The 23187-nt window shown below is 35.6% G+C and overlaps 1 protein-coding gene across 2 annotated transcripts in view; it reads right to left on the reverse strand.

Moving 5' to 3' along the window:
* Positions 1–23187, reverse strand: part of kek5 (leucine-rich repeat, immunoglobulin-like domain-containing kekkon 5 protein) — a 233473-nt gene that overhangs the window by 117911 nt on the left and 92375 nt on the right. The window contains exon 3 of one of the 2 annotated variants that reach the window (XM_074174421.1): positions 12760–12796. The exons of the other annotated variant lie outside the window; for it this stretch is intronic. The gene's annotated coding sequence lies outside the window, so the exon portion shown is untranslated. The remainder of the gene's footprint in view (positions 1–12759; positions 12797–23187) is intronic. 2 annotated transcript variants of the gene reach the window in all.

The raw sequence follows: 23187 nt of genomic DNA on the forward strand, positions 1-23187 counted from the left end.
ATGAGGCACACCCTCCTTCTATTCAAAGCGAGTAATAACCATGTTTGTTTGAACGTGACAATAAATGTTCATTAATTTCAACAGGAAATCTTAATCATAACAATATTCATTTCGAAATATACTCAACACTGAGGGAAAAAATACTTTTCAATATGTGAATATGGAGACTATACAGTTGTTAAAAGTTTCCACTGATAACTAATTCAAACAACATAACATACCTTGTGGATATAGGTTATAGTTGATATTTCTGGAGAATCATCAGTTTATTCAGGTCAGAGGAATATAATACAGTAGCAGTATAATCAAAATGTGGTTGCATTATCGAATGATACAGGGTGTTAGAAAATAAGTGCGTGAATCGATAACCAAAATGAGCGTGAGAGTTGTCGAAGATTAAGCTGAGATATTTCAAAGTGCTCCATCTTTCCCCTGTATGGAAAAACAATTATTCAAGGTCAATAGCCAAAAAAATTAGTTTTTCGCGATTTTCAGCAAAACGGTAAGTTTTATCATAGAAATACTTCAAACAAAAATTGTAGATCATAAAATTATCTACAGAAAATGTATCGATACTTTTTTTCCTACTAGCCACCGTTTTTGAAATATACCAATTCAAAAAGTTATATAAGTAATCGTCATGAGTACGCTACGTATTAGTTGTAATATATGTTTAAATATTTTTATATTGGTCATTGTAACTTATAAAATATACATAAGTTATAACAATAAGAATACCGGGTAAAATAAAATTGTTGTTGGTGAAGATGAAGACTTACTCGTATTACTTACTGCTCGAACTCCAACTGAAAAAACTATTTTCTTCTTGAAACCAGGAAGAGGTCAACATCATTCGCAAATATATTTATCAAAAAGTTTATCTAATTTTGCAAAATGTCAAAATAATGTACTATTTTTACACGCAATAACTGGCTGTGATACGACATCTGCATTTTAAAGGAGGGGTAAAGTAACAGGGTTGGAAGTTGGTCAACAATTCATTAGAATCAGTCCAAACTTTATTTCCACCTGCGCCGGAAAAACTGCTGAACACAATTATTTGCAACTGCAAAAAGAGGTGCAGTGCTAAATGTGGTTGCAAAAAAGCCGGACTGTTTTGTGATATAATATTGAATCACCAACAGTGGAGGATCCGTTTGATTCCAACGAGGCGATATACATACATCGCTATTAACGCAGTTTACATGTACTCAGGATGAAGATGAAGAAGAACAAGAACAAGAAGAAGAACAAAAAGAAGAATTTGAAAGTTACGACTCGGACGATTAAATTTCTAACTTTTTTTCTAACTTAAATTGCTTTCATCTTTTCAATCTCTGCAAATATCCATTATTTTGCAATAGTTTCAAATTAAACAGGATCACAATTGACCCGTGGCATAGGCCTACTGGGTTAACCACGTTGAAAAAACACTACCTCATAGTGGCGTGGAAATGTGTGCATATTATGATGATAACAACTTTTACAACTTTTTGAATCGTTATATCTCAAAAACGGTTGCTTGTAGGAAAAAAAGTTTTGAATAATTTTTTGTAAATAATTTTATGATCTACATTTTTTGTCTGCACTGTTTTTATGATAAAACTTACCGTTTTGCTAAAAATCGCAAAAAACTAATTGTTTTGACCTTTGACCTTGAATAAATTTTTTTCCATACAGGCAAAGATGGGGAACTTTTAGATTTTATTTTTAATCATATTCTAAACAATATTACTGATTTTCAGCTTGGTGGGAATTTAGGTAGCTTCGAATGTCTAAATTGACCGGACTATTACAATACCACGATGTTTGTAGGAGTTGTCACTATTAAATTAAATTCAAACGATTAAATTTCACAAGTTTTTTTTCAACTTAAATTGCTTTCATCTTTTCAATCTCTGCAAATATCCCTTATTTTGCAATAGTTTCAAATTAAACAGGATCACAATTGACCCGTGGAATAGGCCTACTGGGTAAACCACGTTAAAAAAACACTACCTCATAGGTGGCGTGGAAATGTGTGCATATTATGACGATTACAACTTTTAGAACTTTTTGAATCGTTATATCTAAAAAACGGTTGCTTGTAGGAAAAAAAGTATCAAATAATTTTTTGTAAATAATTTTATGATCTACTTACACTTTTTGTCTGTAGTGTTTTTATGATAAAACTTATCGTTTTGCTAAAAATCGCGAAAAACTAATTGTTTTGACCTTTGACCTTGAATAAAATTTTTTCCATATAGGCAAAACACGGGGAACTTTCAAATTTTATTTTTAATCATATTCTAAACAATCTTACTGATTTTCAGCTTGGTGGGAATTTAGGTAGCTTCGAATGCCTAAATTGACTGGACTATTACGATACCACGATGTTTGTAGGAGTTGTCACTATAATACATGGGGTTTTATGTATATATTCAGTTTCAATTGTTTCACGCTTAGATAACAGAAGATGTTCGGAAGTGAGTGATTAATTTTATTAAGAGCTTACTCTAGATTCTCGTCACTAAGTCACTATTGTTCGAAAATTAATAGGAAGGGGTTTACAAGTGTTGCAGTTGTGTATAAATCACGATTATTCTCATCTGTGCGAGTTGGATTCACGAGGTCTCAACTTTCCACGTGCGATTCCTAGTACGGGTTGGATCGCCCGGCCTCGCGGCTCGAACCATCGGCAGCCATCCATCTAATCTATTGAATTCTGCGTTGTGAGAATATTATTTTTGAACCAATAAAATGTCAGCTAGGAGACAAGGCATTTCCTAATCCTGTATAAATTTCTCTCAATTAGAGGAAAGGTGAACCGAAATCTCCCTTTAACATCTCAGTAATCAAGTCGTGGATCAGAAAGCTTTCATTGTATATTGATTTGTTGTTATCCGAACTTCAGTTTGACCTACTCGATGAGAAACAAAGGAAAGTTAGGGGAGCTTCAGTTCAGGCTAATCCCGAACTCGACAAACCAACCAAATAAATTTAATCAACAAACTGTATTCACTTCAATATAAAATAACCACAGAAATAATATTGTGTACGAGAACTATTTCTTGTCAGCAATATTCTTTCATTCGTGTTTAATAGAGATTTCGAGAGTACTTTCTTATTTTCAAGAATTTCTTTGTCAGATAACAGCTGACAGAACACAGTAACCGAAGAAATTCTGAATGATAAAATTATTGTAGAAACATCTTTGAAATGTGTAAATTGAAGTTATGTGTACCTAAAAAATGAAATAAAAACAAAAGCACTCTACTATATTGAGTAAGTAAGTGAGTGTCATTCACAGAAAATTACGTTTCACCTGGACTAACATCATTTTAATTTTGTTTGTTTGAATATGTTTTTGACCACGCTCTTCTTGGATGATGAGCATTCAAATTTCAATTTTCATAACATATTTGAAATCAATGAAAAGAAAAATCAAATAGGTCTTGAAAATATTAGACCTGACGTATTTAGATGTGTGGAAATACCTTCAACATCTGAAATCAGGAAACTTCTGAAATCAGATTAATAAGTACACATAGGTTTCTGACTTTCAATATCCAAAACACCCTGTGAATCATGACATTTACTTTGGCGACCATCAACTACTTAATAATACATAACTTCATATAAATTTCAGGAACCAAACTTCCGTGAGAAAGTTATCACCTTCTTCATTATTTTATGAAGTTGTTCAACATTTTGAAGTAAGATTTCATAGTTTGTTGGTTATTTTGATGTATCATAACATTTACAACACTGATAATGAAACAAATTATGAACTTTACTTATGAGATACGCTCGATAGTTCATTTGGTTATTCAGTGGTTTGAAACTATTCAGATATTCAGTTTTGGCTCGTCAGCACATAAACCAAAATACACACATCGGAAAACTCTAGGGATATTTTTAAAAATGGCGATATTTTTTTTTAGATCACTTTAGGGAAAAAAAGTTGACGGGTGATTATTAAACGAATGTAACTTACAACAAAATTTATTAAATGGTCAAAAATACTGAGTGCGCATATAAGCAAAACTAAAAAAAAATATGGATCTTCTTTGGCACCCCGAGAAAAAATCAAAATATAAAAAAAATTGGAATCAGTACAAAGTATGGTCTCACGCTGGTTTATTACGGCCCTACATCTATCGTTCATCGACAAAATGAGATTGTCAATGCCTTGTTGACATTTGCCCATTCAGCGATTAAAAGCTCTCTCAATTGAAACGTTGTGTGAATGTTCCCCATATGCAGAGTAATTCTTCGTTGAAGCATGTCCCACATATGCTCGATGGGATTCAGGTCCGGTGATTGTGCTGGCCATGACAATACATCAACTCCTTCGTTGGTGAGCCAATCAGTCACTAGACGCGCGACATGTGGACGAGCATTATCATGCATTAGGTGGAAGTTTTCACCAACAGCATCAGCAAACGGACGGACGATAGGTAGAAGAATGGTGTCGAGATACTGTCGAGCTGTGTGGGAGCGATTTGGTAAAACGAGATCGGTTCTGCCGCCGATCATGATTCCGCCCCATAGCATTACTGTACCACCTCTGTATGTGTGGACTTCCTGGACGTGTCTCAAACGTTCTGTGAACAAAACTGTGGCCCAATCATTTGCATCCCAGTTTTGATGTTCTTGACACCACTCTAATCTTCTACCGCGATTGCCTCTCGACAAAGGTGGACATCTAAGTGGCCTTCTGTTGTGGAGATCTGCTTCATGCAGTCGATTTCTGACAGTATCACGACCAATGGTTACCTGGTGCGTCTGCTGCAACACGTTAACCAATTCAGGTGCTGTGATTGTCGGTTGTCTTCTTGCGGTTAAGACCAAAAATCGGTCTTGAACTGCAGTTGTAGCGCGTCCTCGCCCTGGATGTTGTTCGGCTGGACTGCCAGTTTCACGGTGACGCCGCCACAATCGACTGATAACACTTTGGGAGACCCCCAAACGAAGAGCTACATCATTTTGTCGCATGCCACCTTGAAGAAGCCCTACAGCTCTATTCATCTCAGCCAATGGTAAGTGATGGCGTTCCATGTTAAAGCACAATATTTCGAGTTTAATTGCTGAGCAAGAACTGCATAGAATGTACAAACTCGACACTTTCAGATTATTCATTTTAGCCGAAAACCTACAGTTTGTAAAAAACTTGATAAAAGATTAGTTACCGTTTTTGCAGGCTTTGTTCAACTCATAGAAATCTACAGGGTGGTCGAGTGTACCAATTTAATCGAAATTAAACGACCTCATGCATTTATTTTTATGATATTTAGTATGTTATAAAAATATCCCTAGACTTTTCCGATGTGTGTATATTAATGATGCAACAGGGGTACATTAACTCGTAATCAAGTAACAATAATTGACCTATTATAAAACAAATAAGGTTGAAACTAATGCACTATTCATTCTCTAGTAAAAACGTAAATAGTGGTGAAACAAATAGATATCACAATTGATATGTTAGGTTAGGTCCAAAGTGAGTGGATCTATTCGAACCTATACCGCAACCCACACGGGTTTATTGTGGCTCGCACCTAATCACACTCGACTAAATAAACCCAGCTTCTTAACGAAGTCGATTAGTTTGTATGGTGAGTGGTTTTTCAGGTCAGATGCTAAGAGTACGGCTCTGCCGAATTCTAAAAACCTGGTTCGGTCCCCAGCAGGGCTGGCACAAAGTATGTGCTCTGTTGTCTCATCATTTTCCAAACAGAGGCAAGACACACTGTCTTCCGACAGTCCGCGACTCTGCATATGATGATTCAAATGACACTGACCTGTAAAAAGGCCTGTTAGACATCATAGTTCATCCCTACTGTAGTCCAACAATTGTTTGGTATCAAGCTTCGAAGGGTGAAAAAACGCCTTGGAGTGAGCCAATCCAGGAGGATTCTGCCAGAAGTCCATAAATCTTCTTGCCATCCAGGTGTTCAATCTTTGTTTGGCAAAACCTAAAGCGATGCCAATGACAAGTTCTGGTCCGATGAAGCTGCTTGCGCAGCACCCTTTTTTACAAGGGAGTCAGCAGCGTCACTGCCTACCAGGCTAGTATGACCAGGAATCCAGACCAGAAACAATCTGTCAAGTCTTCCTATCGAGGAGAGTCGTTTTTGGCAATTTGCTTCGAACGCCACTTGACTGTCGGAGAATATTTTCATTGACTTCTGTATGAGGTTGGATTCTTCCAATCTCTCCGCACACAATTCAATAGCGTAAATTTCCGCTTGGAATACAGTCGCATAGGTTTCTAGACAGGTTAATATCTCTGTCCTGCGTCTGCGACTGAAAACACCTGTACCAGAACCGGAAAGTGTTTTTGATCCATCTGGAACTAACACCTATCTGCTCTTAATATTTCCTTCTTCCGGAGGATCCAGACCTCTCTACTCGGGAACAATACTTTATAAGGCAGTTGGTAGTTAGAGGAATACAGTCAGGAGTTATTTCCAGAATGCTGTGACTTCCAACGTCAACCAACAGTCTGTTGCACTCTGCATTAAATTGATTTGTGCAATTGGCAATGTGCACAAATCCCTATGCAGTCCATCTAGCCCCTCTCTCCAGAAAAATATGGGGAGGAGGTAGATCTAGAAGGTTCTCCATGGCTACTGACGGTGTGGTACTGAAGGCACCACTGATGGGCAGACAAGCCTGTCTCTGTAAACCAGAGAGCTTCGCCTGGGCCGTTTTCTGTAAAGCCTTCGGCCACCAGGCAATTGCACCATAAGTGATCATTGCTCTTTGTGTAAAACTTTTTCCAAGTGAGCGTTCCAGGTGAGTTTTTTATCAAGGACAATGTCAAGATATTTCACCTTGATGTGTGCACAAACAACGTACTTTTTTGTTAAGGCATTTGAACTGAAATTCGACTACTTCAATGTCATGACTGAGGATGGGTTATGAGATTTGAAAAGTATATATACTTTTCAGAGATACTGAGAATTGAGAGAGAAACGCACTATTCGGAAAATAGTGAAATGCTAATCGACAAATGCAGATCCTCGTTTTACTAATTCCTATGAAAGTTGTGTAATGACTTTATGATATTATCATAAGTATCTACGTATAAGTTACTAGTGAACCGCCCCGGCTCTGCACGGGTGCAATGCTGAAACTAAATATAAATTCGCCCACTGGAAATTTGAGGGCATGATGAAACAGAATTGATAAGATAATAGTGTTTTATATACGGGAATATTCACAAATCCTTCCTTATTGCACATCTATAATATAAAACGAACCTACATACAAAAAAATCCTTCCTTATTGCGCATCTGATACCAAAGAAGCACCCATATATCAAATTTTAGCTTCCTAGGACTTGACAGTACGGAGAAACAGAAATGAATGAGTGTTAAGAGTGACTTCGCATTTATAAGAATAGATTGTCATTTGTACTTCAATCAATTGTCGGCGTCCTTCATCAAGGACCTAGTTTTTTCCCAGCTCATACGAGTAAATATTCAATAACCGTTTAGGTATTTCAAATACTGTGTGAACCGATGGAACTCAGATATATATGAGTTGGTTAGAGATGCCCTCTGATAGTCACTTCAACAAGGAGCAATATGAGTAACATAATACGGATTTCTAAGAAGGCACTGTGGTGATATTTCGACCACTGTGTGAAATGACGTAACTGAAATGTACCTGACAGTCGACACCGATGATTATCGGTGCTCTTCAATAGTTCCTTCACCACAAAAAAATAACAGATTCATAGTAAAGGTTTTTATGAATACTTGCATTATACTGTGTGAACTGACGTAACTCAGTGCCCTCCAATAATTAGTTCAACAAAAAATTGCAGTTCCACAGTAAAGACTCCTATGAGGAGAAGCCAATGACTGTGGTTATATTTCGACAACTGTGTGAACTGACGTAACTCAAATGTGCAAATGTTGATTATCGGTGCCCTCCGTAAGTTACTCAACAAGAATGAATAGCAATTCCACAGTATAGGTTGCCATGAAGACTGTGGTTTATATTTCGACAACTGTGTGAACTGACGTAAATCAGATGTACCTATGTCGATTATCAGTGACTGCTAATTATCACCTCAACAAAAAAAGCAGTTCTACGTTAAATATTCCTATGAAGAATGGGCAAAGACTCTGTGGCGATGTTTCGACTAATGTATGAACTGACGTAAGTTAGATGTACCTAATTTGATTATTGGTGCCCTCCGATGGTTATTTTATTACAAAAAGATAGCAGTTCCGCAGTATAGTGGAGTAGTTTCTATGAAGACTATGCAACGACTCTGTAGTGATATTTCGACTACTGTGTGAGCTGACGTTACTCAGATGTACCTATGTCGATTGTCAGTGCTTGCCAATTATGACTTCAACAAAAAAATTGCAGTTCTACGTTAAATATTCCTATGAAGAATGGTAAATGACTCTGTGGCGATGTTTCGACTACTGTGTGAACTGAGGTAAGTCAGATGTACCTAATTTGATTATTGGTGCCCCCCGATGATTATTTTATCACAAAAGGATAGCAGTTCCGCATTATAGTAGATGGAGTAGTTTCTGTGCAACGATTTTGTAGTGATATTTCGACCACTGTGTAAGCTGATATTACTCTGATGTACCTATTTTGATTATCGGTACTCTCCGATAGTTAGTCAACAAGAATGAATACCAATTCTACAGTATAGGTTACCATAAAGACTGTGAGTTATATTTGGACTACTGTGGGAGTTGACGTAATTTAGTGAATTGTCGCTGGCCTCCTTTAGTTACTTCACCTAGACAGAATAGCACTTTCTCCGAGGATGGCACTGAGGTAATATTTTCACTACCCTGTTATCAAGTATATGTGAGTTAATTGGTGTTAGTTTTGTATTGATATTTCACCTACTTTGTCAACTGTGTTATGTGTTCCTGATTCAAATGTTCTTCTCCTACAGTTGTGCAGTATAACAGTTGCATGGTGTATATTCTCATGGGAACTGTGGTTATATTTCTTTACCAAGAACGTACTTTGTGAGTAGTTTCATTGTATAGATTCTCTTGAAGACTGTGCATCGATTGTATGGTGATATTTTGACTACTGTGCAAACAATGTTATTAAGTGTAAGTGATGCAATTTGTCAGATTCTTTGATCGTTTCTTCAAGAAGAAATTACAGTGCTACTTGGCAACTCCATAGTATTGGTTATTGTGACTCTCTGATGATATTCGAACTACGGTGTGAGCTGTGTTATCAGATGTAAGTGAGTCAATTTCCAGTATTCTTATGGACATATTTTGACCACTGTGTGAAATGTTTTATCAAGTAAGTTCAGTGTTTGAAGTTTCCACAGTATATGTACTGACTCTGTGGTGATATTTCAACTACTGAATGATTTGTGTTATGAAGTGTGCTGGTGGTTCCTCTAGCAAGGAAGAAGGATACTGTTACCCAGTCTACTATTCATGATAATGATTACAAATTTTGATGATATGGAGTTAACTTCTAACACTCGTTTTACAACAACAATAACTTCCTCAGTTGGACTGAAAGCTACTGTTGTATTGGAAATAAATTCTATATTTAGAAAATTTGTAATTATCACAATAAATAGTGTTATTGTTTTTTTCCAAGTAACAGGTCAATGTATTCTAAATTATATAATAATAATTTAATTACAACATATTTTACTGTGCTATAACAATACTCGAGGCTTTCAATATATTATATAAGCTTAAATTAGTCATAATTTGGGATTCATGGAACATTCAGATAAAAAAGAATCTCCCACTAGAGCGAATTAATGTTATCAATATTTAATTTGGATTATAATATACCCCGATTTGTAACTGTTACAGTAGAATAATTTATTTTGATAGCAGATCAATTTAGATAAACTGGCCATTTTGCTCTGTGAAACAGTTCAGGACTAGTTTGTGATAAAATATTCGATCCATGCCTGCTATATTGTCAGTGAGGATTTCAATTTAGTGAGTAACTGGAATTTGAAACTCTGAAACTGACACTATTAGCGTCAAAGGTACCCGATTAATTTGAAAAATACAATAATCTTTCAAATAAATATAGATCAGTCACTTTACTATCAATGATATCGAAAATCATGGAGAAAGCCGTAAACCACCATATCCTTAATTATTTGGAAGGCTTTAACCTCTTAAGCGATCATCAATATGGAAACAAAGATAAACAGGCGACATTCTATCGTATGTCACCCATATTTGGAGCTATTGCGCTTGATATTTCAAAGGCCTTTGATCGTGTGTGGCATGAGGATTTGCTGGTCAAATTTCGATGCTATGGCTTATCGGATCATTTTTGTGTATGGCTCTCCAGCCTCCTGAAAGAATGTTCCCTGCAAGTGGCCGTCGATGAATATCTCTCAAATACTTTTACTATCAACGCTGGTGTTCCCCAGGGATCCATATTGTCTCCCTCTGTGACTGTGTCGTCTCCTCAAGAGACGACACAGTCACAGATGAAACCGCCTTGCACCAAATTCTTGAGCGGTGTACGCAGAATCTGTTTCAGGTGGAGGAACAAACTCCCCATTAGCAGGTTAGCAAACGTTTGCGCTCAGCAAAACCAGAGGCGAAAAAGGCATCGTTAGGTGTAGCTGACGTGCAAAAACCCTCATATGGGAAGATTGTCGCAGGTAACAAGGTGAAAATCTTGCAGAGCATATACTTTGTGCCTGCCCCGCTGGGGACCGAATCAGGTTTTTAGAGTTCTGCAGAGCCCTACTCTTACCATCTGACTTGAGAGACCACTCACCATACAAACTAATCGGTTTCGTTAAGAAGCTTGGTCTATTTGGTCGAGTGTGAATAGGTGTGAGCCACACTAAACCCTTGCGGGTTGCGGTGGAGGGTCGAATAGACCCACTCCCTTTTGACCTAACCTAACCTAGTCATTTGTGGAGCTGTATAGATAGCCTACTTCGAAAGGCAGTATGCAAACCCTCTCTCAACTACTTGTTTGTATAGTTTCGTTTCTGAGTTCACTTTTAATTTCTGAGCTAGACATGGTTGACCTTATTACCCGCGGATCATGCTCCTCTCTACCCTACTTGTAATGTATTATTGTGAGTAAAGAAATCGTATCAAGTTTGTACTCTTCTGTGAAAAACATGAATTCATAACCTTCAGGATTAAGTAAATAACGACAATATATCGAGTGGTCCAACGAAAAGTGTGCACCTTGCTTTTCCCTTTTCTCTTTTTGTAACTTTACGCAAAAATGCTCGGACAGGTCAATTTTGCTTTCGAGGGGGACACATTTTAGATGTATTTTGCTACCTGTGCCTTCAACCCCCTAAAATTTTAAATGGAAAGTGGGGTCGGGTGATATATCATTTGAAAGGGCACAAAATTCTCTTTCCAATGATACCTAATTTGTTGTATTTACTTGAATAGTTATAAAAAAAGCAAGAACATTTACTCGATATTTTTGGTGTTAATGAAAATGCGGAAAAACGGCATTTTTATCACTACTACATTCCTCAATTTCTCTCGTGCGTTTTTTGGTTCAAATAACAACAGCAGATAAGTGTACAAAAAGAATTTAGGTAAATGTTCATTGATTCAGTTCGGTTGCTTTTGAAATTATTTCAACTTTACTGTAAAAATGATTTATTCCATTCCTGAACGAGTTGAAATTGTTAAACTTTATTATCAACATAATAGTTGTGCTAGACTTACTGCTCGCCTCTTTAATAACAGTCATCCCGGGAAAAATGATTCATACGGGGCTAAGTTAGTCCAAAAGTTTGTCGATACCGGATCTGTCTGTAATGTGAAACACCAGCCACGGAAACTGATCAGAAATGAAGCAGTGGAAGTCGCTGTTTTGGGACATGTTGAATTGGATCATACTCAAAGTACCCGTAAGCTGGCTGCAGCCTCAGGTGTCTACCGTTCGTCCATAATACGAATATTAAAAGCCTATAAATTTCATCCGTACAAAATTAAATTAGTACAGGAACTCAATGAAGATGATCCTGATAGAAGGCTGCAATTTTGTGAACAACTGAGCCAGCTACTAATTGCTTCATTTCCAGCAAGATGGAGCACCTCCTCACATTTTGCTCCGGTGAGGGAATTTTTAGATGACCGGTTTCCTGGACGGTGGATTGGAAAGAGAGGCCCCACCGAATGGCCTGCCAGGTCACTTGATTTATCGCCTTTAGACTTTTTCCTTTGGGGACACTTGAAAAATAAATGTTTTGCCACGCAGCCAGAGTCCATAGAAGATCTTCGCCAACGAATTACAGCAGAGTGCAGAAGTATAACACCTGATATGCTACAGAATGTTAGGAATAGATTTGAACAAAATCTGTATTATTGTATGGAAGCAAATGGGTCACATTTTCAGCACTTGCTGAAGTAGGATTTTACTAAGTCAATTACACATTTCAAAGTACTGGGTTGTAGTTGTTTTCTTCATAATACCTACATGTTTGAGTGAAATACAACAAATTAGGTATCATTGGAAAGATAATTTTGTGCCCATTCAAATGATATATCACTCGACTCCACTTTCTATTTAAAATTTTAGGTTTGTTACTCACCCTCGCTAGGGGGTTGAAGGCACAGGTAGAAAAATACATCTAAAATGTGCCCCCCTCAAAAGCAAAATTGACCTGTCCGAGCATTTTTGCGTTAATTTACAAATAAAGGAGAAAAGCAAGGTGCATACTTTTCGTTGGACCACTCTGTATGTGTAATTTGCCCTGTGCTTGATTTGTTCGTCATACATCTCATAAAAACTCATACTCACAATATCCCAAACGATTCAAAACAGACGTGGTTTATACCTGAAACAAAAAATAAATCTGATTGTAAAATTAAAAAATAATTGAAATAAAAGATTTTCTTTCTCTTCAAATACATTAATACTTATGAATTATCCGGCCGACTAGACCGAATAACCATTCTCGGTTGACATATCTGAGATATAATCTCACAATATTTTACTTCAATATTTTGGGGTAGATGAAAAGAAGAAGAATATATTTATTGAAATAGGTAAAAAACTCAAAATGTAGATACAGTTAAAAATTGAAAATGAAAAAATAAAAATTTCTAGTTTGAAAAATAACGACATATATGCTATTAAAAATATATTGCCATATAAAAGCAGCTTCAATAAAATGATAAATAGAAGAAAACAACATACATAAAATGTAGATATAGTTCAAGATTGAGAATAGAAAAATAAAAAAAAATTAAATACTTCTGTACTATTTCCTATGTACGGCTTTTGACATCTAACATTTCCATAATTGATACGAAATTGCCAATTTACAATTTCAATATTTTATTATGAAACTGTTGAAAATATCGAACTCGAATGAAAGGAAGAGATTATTTATACACAACCTGATGTAATTGAAACAGCAAATAGAGCTACAGCAGATTTATCACCCGATAAATCTAAAAAGTATATAAAACTTTTTTATGTACGGTTTATAAACTTGTGTTAAACAAAGTTTATGTAGAACATTAATGAAACCTTTCTTCTAGCATATTTACGACAAAAATCAGAGATACTCAAGTTATCCACTAAATGGTAGTAGTATTCAATGTTGAAGGCTACACTTTTAATAAATAAACATGTATATCTTCGATATTTTACCATGTTAATTCCATTTTAGAGGAAAAAAATCTGTTCTGTTTAAAATATGTTTTTCCGTTAACCAGCTGTCGCACCCCTACGAACGACAACCCTCAGGAGTCGAAACTTGTGCGAGCTAAGGATTAACGAGGTCTCACCTTTTAACGTGTGATTCCTAAGAATACACAACTTTGATAACTTTCCTTCATTGTCAACTTTATATTGCAGGAGGACCTCAAACACACTAAATGAACTAACAATATGCATTCCGCTCCAAGAAATAATAATAATGTTTATTCATAAATAGCGAAAAAAAAAAAGATTCTAAAAAACTTAGTAATATGAGGCTTAGAATAAACAAAAAATCCACCGAAGCTGATATTATCAGCTTGTGTGTGGTGACATATTATTATGGTGTGATGTTGACGAATCGAATGAAATACAGTCAAATTATTGGAAAAGAAAACAAGGGTAAAAATGAGATTACAGGTTAACCAGAAGAATGTGTTTTCAACTAGCTTGAGAGTTTTAGATATAGCTCAATTATAAAAAGAGCAGTATACCAAAGTTGGAACAAAAATGGCTTAAGAAAAGTGTAAACAATATATTTTTTCCAAGGAAATAATACTAAATAATAATACCAAAAATTCCATAAAATAAAATTACTATTCAGGTTATCATAACGATAAGATTGAGAGTCTTCTGCAGAATATACGAATTGTAACTATAATTTGTTGTGAAGTAAGGATAATTAGTACCAAAAGAATCGATTCAAACGTTATATTTACGTCAAAAATTAATCATGAAATATGGGGCAAGCACGATCATCAAAATCAGGAAAGTATAACTTGTGTTGATGTGATGATGGCATGCCTCAGAGTTCCACAGGAAAATCTGACAGAACGAGTGTGTGAATGAAATTATTTTAAATAGCCTTAACTTTAATATCAATCATAGTATGTATTTTTTATATCGACTAATCGATGTGTTAAAATTCTTGATCTTGAATCAGCCATAACTTCAGTTTCTTCTTGAACAGAGATAATGAGTTTAGTTGGTTCAATTCATTCGGTAGATTGTTATATATCTTTGGTCCAAGAAACATGCTAGATCTTTGGGATATAGTTTTAGTCACATGTGGAACTAAAATGGTATTTTTTTTGACTTAGTGGAGTAGGAATAATCTAGAAATATTTTGCTCCGGTTTTTTTTTCTGGTCAACAGCAAGTGTCAAATGAAATATTTGTTTTACATTTAAGATATTGCCAAGCTTGTAAAGATCATCTGATGGGTAGGTAATTGGTTTTCTGAATATTATTTTGAAAATCTATTTTTGAGTTATTTCAACATTCTTTATAATGTAATTATATGCCCCTCCCCAAGCTATTATGTCATATCTCAGTTGGGATTCCACTAATGCGCAATACAGCATTAAGAGATGTTTTTCTTCAAGAATGTTTCTTAAATATTTGAATTTAGACAATAGGCTTCTGATTTTTTGCTAATGTGTAAGTTCCATTTTGAATGATTGTCTATCATTACACCGAGATACTCAATTTCTGTAGCTTGTGTGATTTTCACGATGCTGTTTTCACCTCTGATTTCAAGAGGGTTGAAGACTGGGTAAGTTTTTGTTATTCACTGAAAAGGCTAAATATTTTGTTTTAGAAAAATTTATAGTCAATAGTTTGAAATTGAGCCAGTCAATGATTGTTTCAAAGTCATTTTGTGCTTTAATGATGAGCAAGTTCCAGTTTTCAGCTTCATAAAAAACTGCTGTGTCGTCTGCGTAGCTTATAATTGTCCTATCAGTGTGGAGATTAAACAGGTTATTAAGATATACTATGAAAAGAATTGGACCAAGTATGGTGCCTTGAGGTACCCCAAACTTCATCACTTCGTATTTACTTAAAGTATTACCTACTTTGACACACTGTTTTCTCTCACTCAAGTAACTTTTTATGAGAGTTAAACACGTTCCACGAATACCTAAATCTTCTAGAGCGTTCAGGAGTTTATTATGACAGTGACAGTATCGAACACCTTGGCTAGATCAACGAATATGCAGAGTCACGGTTTACTACTATCGAAAGATTTATAAACTTGTGTAGTTAATTCCTTTATCGCATCCTGTGTTGACCTGGCGTCTCTAATATAAGAATTTCACCCTATTGGAGCTCAATAGATTTTCAACTGAAGCTCCAGATGATGAACAGGCACGGGGCACATTTGATTTCGCCAAGAGCGGCACATATCAGTAGTGCTTTTGTTTTGTCCTAAAAAAAATGATCTGCAAATTTTTCTGATCCATAGACAAATCACAATTAATTTTTCCAGATTATGAAAAATACTACCAACTCCTATGTGTTCTTTTGGAACTGTTCCTATAGTGGCACTTTATATAAATCGATTTGTTTAGGAAAATCAATTAAATCACTTTCAATCTTGCTCCTTTGCCCCTTGGAAATTTTAGATAATGTGTCCATCTGATTTGTGATCCTCGGCTACAGAAATATTTCCACTTCTCTGGTGTTCGACTGTGAAAACACCACCATTCACAAGAACAAACAGTCGTTATGATTATGTTGAACTTTGATATGTGCTGGACATTCCAAACATATTTTCAACGGGCAACGAACTGCACAATAATTGCTTGAAATAGTTGCTAGATTAGAGTGGGGAATGTTCAAACGCTTCATTGTTTTAATTGATTTTGATTGATGTTTTGTTTGTAGAATTATGATTCAATAATTTTGCAAAAACAAGAAGAAGAATATACGTTCAATTTGAAAAACAGCAATGCTGACACTGTTAGCATGTTAGCATGTGAAACATTTACCATATTTGATTTTTTTGAAGGTGGTTGACAATGTTTCATGGTGAATTTCATTGGACTTCCATTGCCTAACATGATATGATTTAAAATCTCTGAAATAACAAATAAAAATTAAAACTAAAAAGAACAGCTGAAAATAAGAATTATATTAAGCAAAGAGCCCTGAAACGAAATTACAATAAAATAAAAATAAGTAAAAAATTGAATAATAAAACGCAAATAAAATTGAGAGATTTCCAGCCAAGTTACTTCACGACGTTTCGATTGTTAGTATCCACAATCATCTTCGGGTGATGATTGGACTATTTCTACGAGATACGACTATTTATAGGTCATTCGAGTGCTTTCACCTATCCCCTCTTTTTCCTTCCGCTTCACCTGTTTAGCGGGAGATGACCGTTTGGCGGTAGCTGACCGTTTTCCGCTCCAGAGTCCACTGGTTAAGTAAGTGATCAGCCAACACTTGAACGTCGACGAAACGCAAGATATGCCGAACATATAGCCGCTGTCTGTGAGAGTGTGCAGGAGAATCCGAAGCAGTCAATTTCTCGTCGCTCACAAAGGGTCAGCTTCTCGCAGACCAAAACTTGGTGAATTTTGCGTGGTGACTTGGGCCTGCCCTTGTGCAAAATTTAACTGATCCAGGAACTGAAGGTACAGACAACGACCTGCGTTCGCTGAATGAGCTCTGGAGAAGTTGGCAACCGACCCTAATTTTCATCGAAAAATTATCTTTGGCGATGAGGTTAATTTCTGGAGGAATTGGTACGGTACGGAATTGGTACGGTCCACATTTCTTTGAGAACGACCTTGGCCAGGCCATCACTGTTAACGACGAGCACTATACAGGGTGTTTCAAATTCGATCCCCACCATTGGGATCGCGGAAACTATGAGAGATACGAAGATAGTTAAATTGGGGCAAAGTTGCGCATTTACCTGACTAACAATATGCTGTTGAGGAAGTTCAGAAACTTCGAGTATATCCGGAAAAAACAGAAATTTCGAAAAATGGTTTTATTTTTTCTGGCTTTATTTTTTGAAGGATTCGAAAATAAATTGCACTTCCACATTGCCACTTTTTCCCTGCTACATAATGATGTTTTCAGATTTGCTATCCGACGTTTTCGTTTCCGACCACCGTCATCAACTTTATTTTTTCTTATAGGCGCTACACTGGATTCTTTCTGTTTTGAATAGAACCAGATTTTACCTTTTCAATTATGTATTATCATAAGTTATCATTCTTTTTCGAAAAATTGCAGATATTGAAAAAAAAATTCTCATCATAATAGGCTTTGACTTTGATGCTTCTGAATTTGACTTTCAATTTGTTACACTCAATGACATTTTGCTATTGTATAAGTCATTGAATTTTTGGCGAAAAATGGCTTTCACGAATGAAGAAAGAAGAGATAAAAATTTATTACAAATACAATAGAAGCAGTATTAGAACATCGGAAATGTATTCAAACTTGTATCCCGAAAGACGACAACTACATCAAGTTATTGGATGAAAATCTCACCGAGTTTGGTTCGTTTGAAAAGCCAATTAAAAAATATGGATATAGTTCGGAACTATAACAGAAATTTTATCTCAAAAATATCAATAATGAATTTCAATTTAGTACAAAACTAATTTCCCCTGTTTACTTTTCTGTAGCTTATCACCACTTAATGAGATAATATGTCACCGAAATACTTCACACGCTGGCACAAATGTATCAGCTTCGTCAATTAGCTAAAACTAATCAATTTTTATCACCCTGCTCAGCGGAATAGTCTGCCGTAAACAAGTTAAAGTTAGTATTCTATAATATTATCATGAAGCTGTCCGTCAGAGTGTAAATACTCATTAATATTCTGACGCCAATGCATCTCTAATGTTCTGATGTTTATGTTTACAGTTTAGGTTACGAGAAAATTTAACGAGACTCCAGGAAATATAATTGAGTAAGGATTGATATTGCATTTTGCTAGTTAGTTTGGTGTTCTTGAGTTCCTTTTGTAATTTGGAGTTGACAATGAAAAAAAATAATAGAGATGTTCATTCTTGAAACAGATGCAGAAATTGCTGTGAAAATCTTTTTTTTTTTTCGTGAATATTGTGAATATTGATATAACTCTTCAATGTTGAATTGAAAGGAGGCACCCATATTGTGATAATAAATGGCAAAGAATTAGTCAATGAGCTTGTTTCATGCTATGGAAAATGATACTGGTTTGCTTATAGACTGATCGAGTTAGGCTTAATCGGTCTCAAAATCTCTTTATATTTGCAGAAAAAAAGAACAATTCGAAAAGTAAGAATTTAAATTGGCCGCGTGTCTGTTGACCAATAAAAATGATCGTGTCTAGAGTGGAGTTGCCAAGAGCATTGGTTTTTAATATCCAATCATAGATCTGATGATCCAATTTGACAGACGCCATTTTGTCAACTCGGTGTGAATACAACTGTTACAATTATCTAATTAAAGAACTTTTTTTGTAAAAGGTAGGTCTCGGCGGGTGCCTATTTTGCTGCATATTCCGTGTCATTAGTTTACATTCCGAAACATATTTTTTCAGGTTATTTTTGGATTGATATGTTCTGGAGTAATTCTACATTTCACTGTACATATTTTTGCTTCTCTTTTCAGTCACCATATTGTTCCTTGGCCGAGATAAAATAAAAATTAAATCAAAACTTTCCATCCTCCGATAAAAGACAAAGTCTGAAATGAATGTCATATAAATAAACTGGACCTACTAAATATACCGTTTGAATTTTTCATTCTTCATTTAGGTACCAAAGTATTGCAAATTTAACAAAAATACGAAGTTTGTGGAAACCATTGACATTAGAAAGAGCACATTGTCGCATACACTTACCCAGAGGGCGCTGGCTGACTGGATGACAATATGGCTAATATACCAGTAACGTTGATTTTTTTAATTTTGGTGGGTGGCATGAATGCATGATTGATTTATTTTATTAGGATTCATGAGCTTTCGAAAACCATTTGAAAACACAGTTTGTTTAATTCTATTTAGAATCATATTTAGATATAACTTGTACTATATCAGTTATCAATGCAAATATTATTGTCCATTTGTATGCTCAATTCGTGGATTCGACCGATCTTATTATTGTATATTTATTTGTTTGCTGGCTTCATTCTTAAAAAAATGAATGAATAATTACAGAAAATTTATATTGAACGTCCATTTTCTCAGGAAAATGGAGTACCCATATCACAATTTACTGGTTTATTCGGAATTGAAAATGTATGTCATATCGGATCCATTCTGCTTGTTTTGGCAACATTGAGTTTCAACTTTTTCTTAGCTGACAGCTCGCGTAGAAACAATTCGTGTTTTCATCGAGTTTAGTTTGTGTATGTTTTAAAAGAGTTTGTGAGATATAGTTGAATATTAATATGTTGCATTCTTGTGCTGATTTTAATTGTGCGGAAAGGCAGAAGAAAACCGAAAGCACATTGGTTTATAAGTGAATTATTCCATATAATGAGTAACACTTCCCATTAGTGCAGGACATATCTAACCGAATCAGCAGTTGTTATATCAGTTAGAGAACTAGTTGCGAGATAGTTGAGAGAATATTCATTTTCCTAGCATATTAACGAGCATGTATCTTAGACAAAGTTATTATCCTGATTTAATTACTGTTGATATGAGACGTTCAAATTGAACTCGGAAATGAAAGGGTCGAATAATTGGTTCCGATGTATCCCTGCGCACACATTGAAATTGAACTGAACCTGAGGTTTACTTTTTTATGGAATTTTTGTTACATCAAATATATGTTAATTATTTCTGTTGAACATACCTGACGTTGTAAATGTGGTTTGATATGCCCAAATATTACTTGAAATCAATTTTCAATATTATCATTTTTGTAGACTGGGAAATTTCTCTCGGCCGACTTACCACGATGATTTGGAAGAATCATAGTTATCTAAATACACAAATCGGAAAAGTCTAGGGATATTTTTAAAAATGGCAATACTTTTTTTTTAGATCGCTTTAGGGAAAAAAAAAGTTGACGGGTGATTATTAAACGAATGTAACAACAAAATTTATTAAATGGTCAAAAATACTGGGTGGGCATATAAGCAAAACTAAAAAAAAATATGGCTTTTCTTTGGCACCCCGAAAAAAATCATAATAAAAAAAAAAATTGGAATCAGTACAAAGTATGGCCTCCACGCTGGTTTATTACGGCCCGACATCTATCGTGCATCGAAAAAATGAGATTGTCAATGTCTTGTTGAGGTACATTTGCCCATTCAGCGATTGAAAGCTCTCTCAATTGAAACGTTGTGTGAATGATCCCCATATGCGGAATAATTCTTCGTTGAAGCATGTCCCACACATGCTCGATGGGATTCAGGTCCGGTGATTGTGCTGGCCATGGCAATACATCAACTCCTTCGTTGGTGAGTCAGTCAGTCACTAGACGCGCGACATGTGGACGAGCATTATCGTGCATTAGGTAGAAGTTTTCACCAACAGCACCAGCAAACGGACGGACGATAAGTAGAAGAATGGTGTCGAGGTACTGTCGAGCTGTGAGGGAGCGATTTGGAAAAATCGCTTTTGCCGCCGATTATGATTCCGACCCATAGCATTACTGTACCATCTCTGTATGTGTGAACTTCCTGGACGTGTCTGAAACGTTCATTATTTCCAGGTCGTCTCCACAGTCTTACTCGACGAGAATCTGGATGAAATCCAAAACTGGATTTGTCTGTAAACAAAACTGTGGCCCAATCATTTGTATCCCAGTTTTGATGTTCTTGACACCACTCTAATCTTCTACCGCGATTGCCTCTCGACAAAGGTGGACATCTCAGTGGCCTTCTGTTGTGGAGATCTGCTTCATGCAGTCGATTTCTGACAGTATCAAGACCAATGGTTACCTGGTGCGTCTGCTGCAACACGTTAACCAACTCAGGTGCTGTGATTGTTGGTTGTCTTCTTGCGGTTAAGACCAAAAATCGGTCTTGAACTGTAGTTGTAGCGCGTCCTCGCCCTGGATGTTGTTCGGCTGGACTGCCAGTTTCACGGAAACGCCGCCACAATCGACTGATAACACTTTGGGAGACCCCCAAACGAAGAGCTACATCATTTTGTCGCATGCCACCTTGAAGAAGCCCTACAGCTCTATTCATCTCAGCCAATGGTAAGTGATGGCGTTCCATGTTAAAGCACAATATTTCCAGTTTAATTGCTGAGCAAGAACACTGCATAGAATGTACAAACTCGACACTTTCAGATTATTCATTTCAGCCGAAAACTACAGTTTGTAAAAAACTTGATAAAAGATTAGTTACCGTTTTTGCAGGCTTTGTACAACCCATAGAAATCTACAGGGTGGTCGAGTGTACCAATTTAATCGAAATTAAACGACCTTATGCATTTATTTTTATTATATTTAGTATGTTATAAAAATATCCCTAGACTTTTCCGATGTGTGTATATGTTCAACAATTTCACGCTTCGAGGTCTGTTCTTCTTTACTTTAGCGCAACCAAAACGAGCCATTTTTGGATCGGATTGTCACGTGTGATGAAAAGTGTATCCTCTACGACAACAGATGTTCAGGACAGTGGTTGAACAACTAGTTGACTTTCACTGGAAACTGCAGTGTGATCTGCATTGAAATTCAGAGGATATATTTTTTTTGCGAAGCTTCTCGTTTATCTTATATATTCGGAGAATGAGTCTTGAGTCGATCCCATTCCGATAACATCTTCCATTACGAAGAGGCAATCATATTAATAGTATGTGTAAAAATTACATAAACACTAAATACAGTGTATAATTTTATCTTGCATTCGTAACAAAAATTGTGGAGTCCTTTCGTTAGACCTGAAAAAAGCATTTGATACTGCGGATCATGAAAACAATGCATAATGTAGCTATCAGAGGTTTAGTTTATAATTGGTTTCAAAATTATTTAATGCATAGAAAGCAATATGTCTATATTGACGATAAAATTTGTTTAAAATAATGTGTGGGGTACCGCAAGGATCAATACTTGGACCTGTTTTGTTTCTTATATATTTCAATTCTTTGGCTACAATAAATTTATTTCGTAAGTTACAAATGTTTGCTGATGATACCACTTTAATTTACAATAGAGATAGTCTACAAGAAATCAAAATTGATATTTCAAAAGACCTTGATCAAATATCAAAAAGGTCTATATCAATCGATCAAAAGGTCCAAAATATTAATAATGAAAATATTGAATACTCCCCCCGTGCTGAATTTCTTGGTCTTATTCTAGATGAAAATGTATTATGTAGAAAACACATTGAACCAATAAGACAAAAATAGCTCCCATAATTGGAATTTCATTCAAAATAAGAAATGCTGTACCCCTAAAATACCTTAAATTGATTAATTTTTCATTAGTGTATCCCAAAATTCATTATCTTATATCAGTATGGAAAATGGCAACAAATTCCTCATTGGAAAGAATTAAAAAACTTCAGAACAAAAAGTGTATATACAAATTGAACTACAAGGAGCCTACAGTCAACTTGTATCAACCAAAAAACTATTAGATTTGTCATCCTTACATAAATTCAAATTATGTACCTTCATTCATTTGGCCTAAAATAAGCTTACTTTCAAAATCAATGGTGACCACCACAATCATTTGATAAGATATTCAGGTAATCTGAAATTAATGAAACTGAAAACAAATATTGGGCAAAATTCGATTTATTATAAAGGTATCCAATT

Source organism: Leptinotarsa decemlineata, unplaced genomic scaffold, assembly GCF_025532065.1.
Source record: "Leptinotarsa decemlineata unplaced genomic scaffold, Ldec_3_MD MMD2_tig00000576_RagTag_RagTag, whole genome shotgun sequence".
Taxonomy (NCBI): domain Eukaryota; kingdom Metazoa; phylum Arthropoda; class Insecta; order Coleoptera; family Chrysomelidae; genus Leptinotarsa; species Leptinotarsa decemlineata.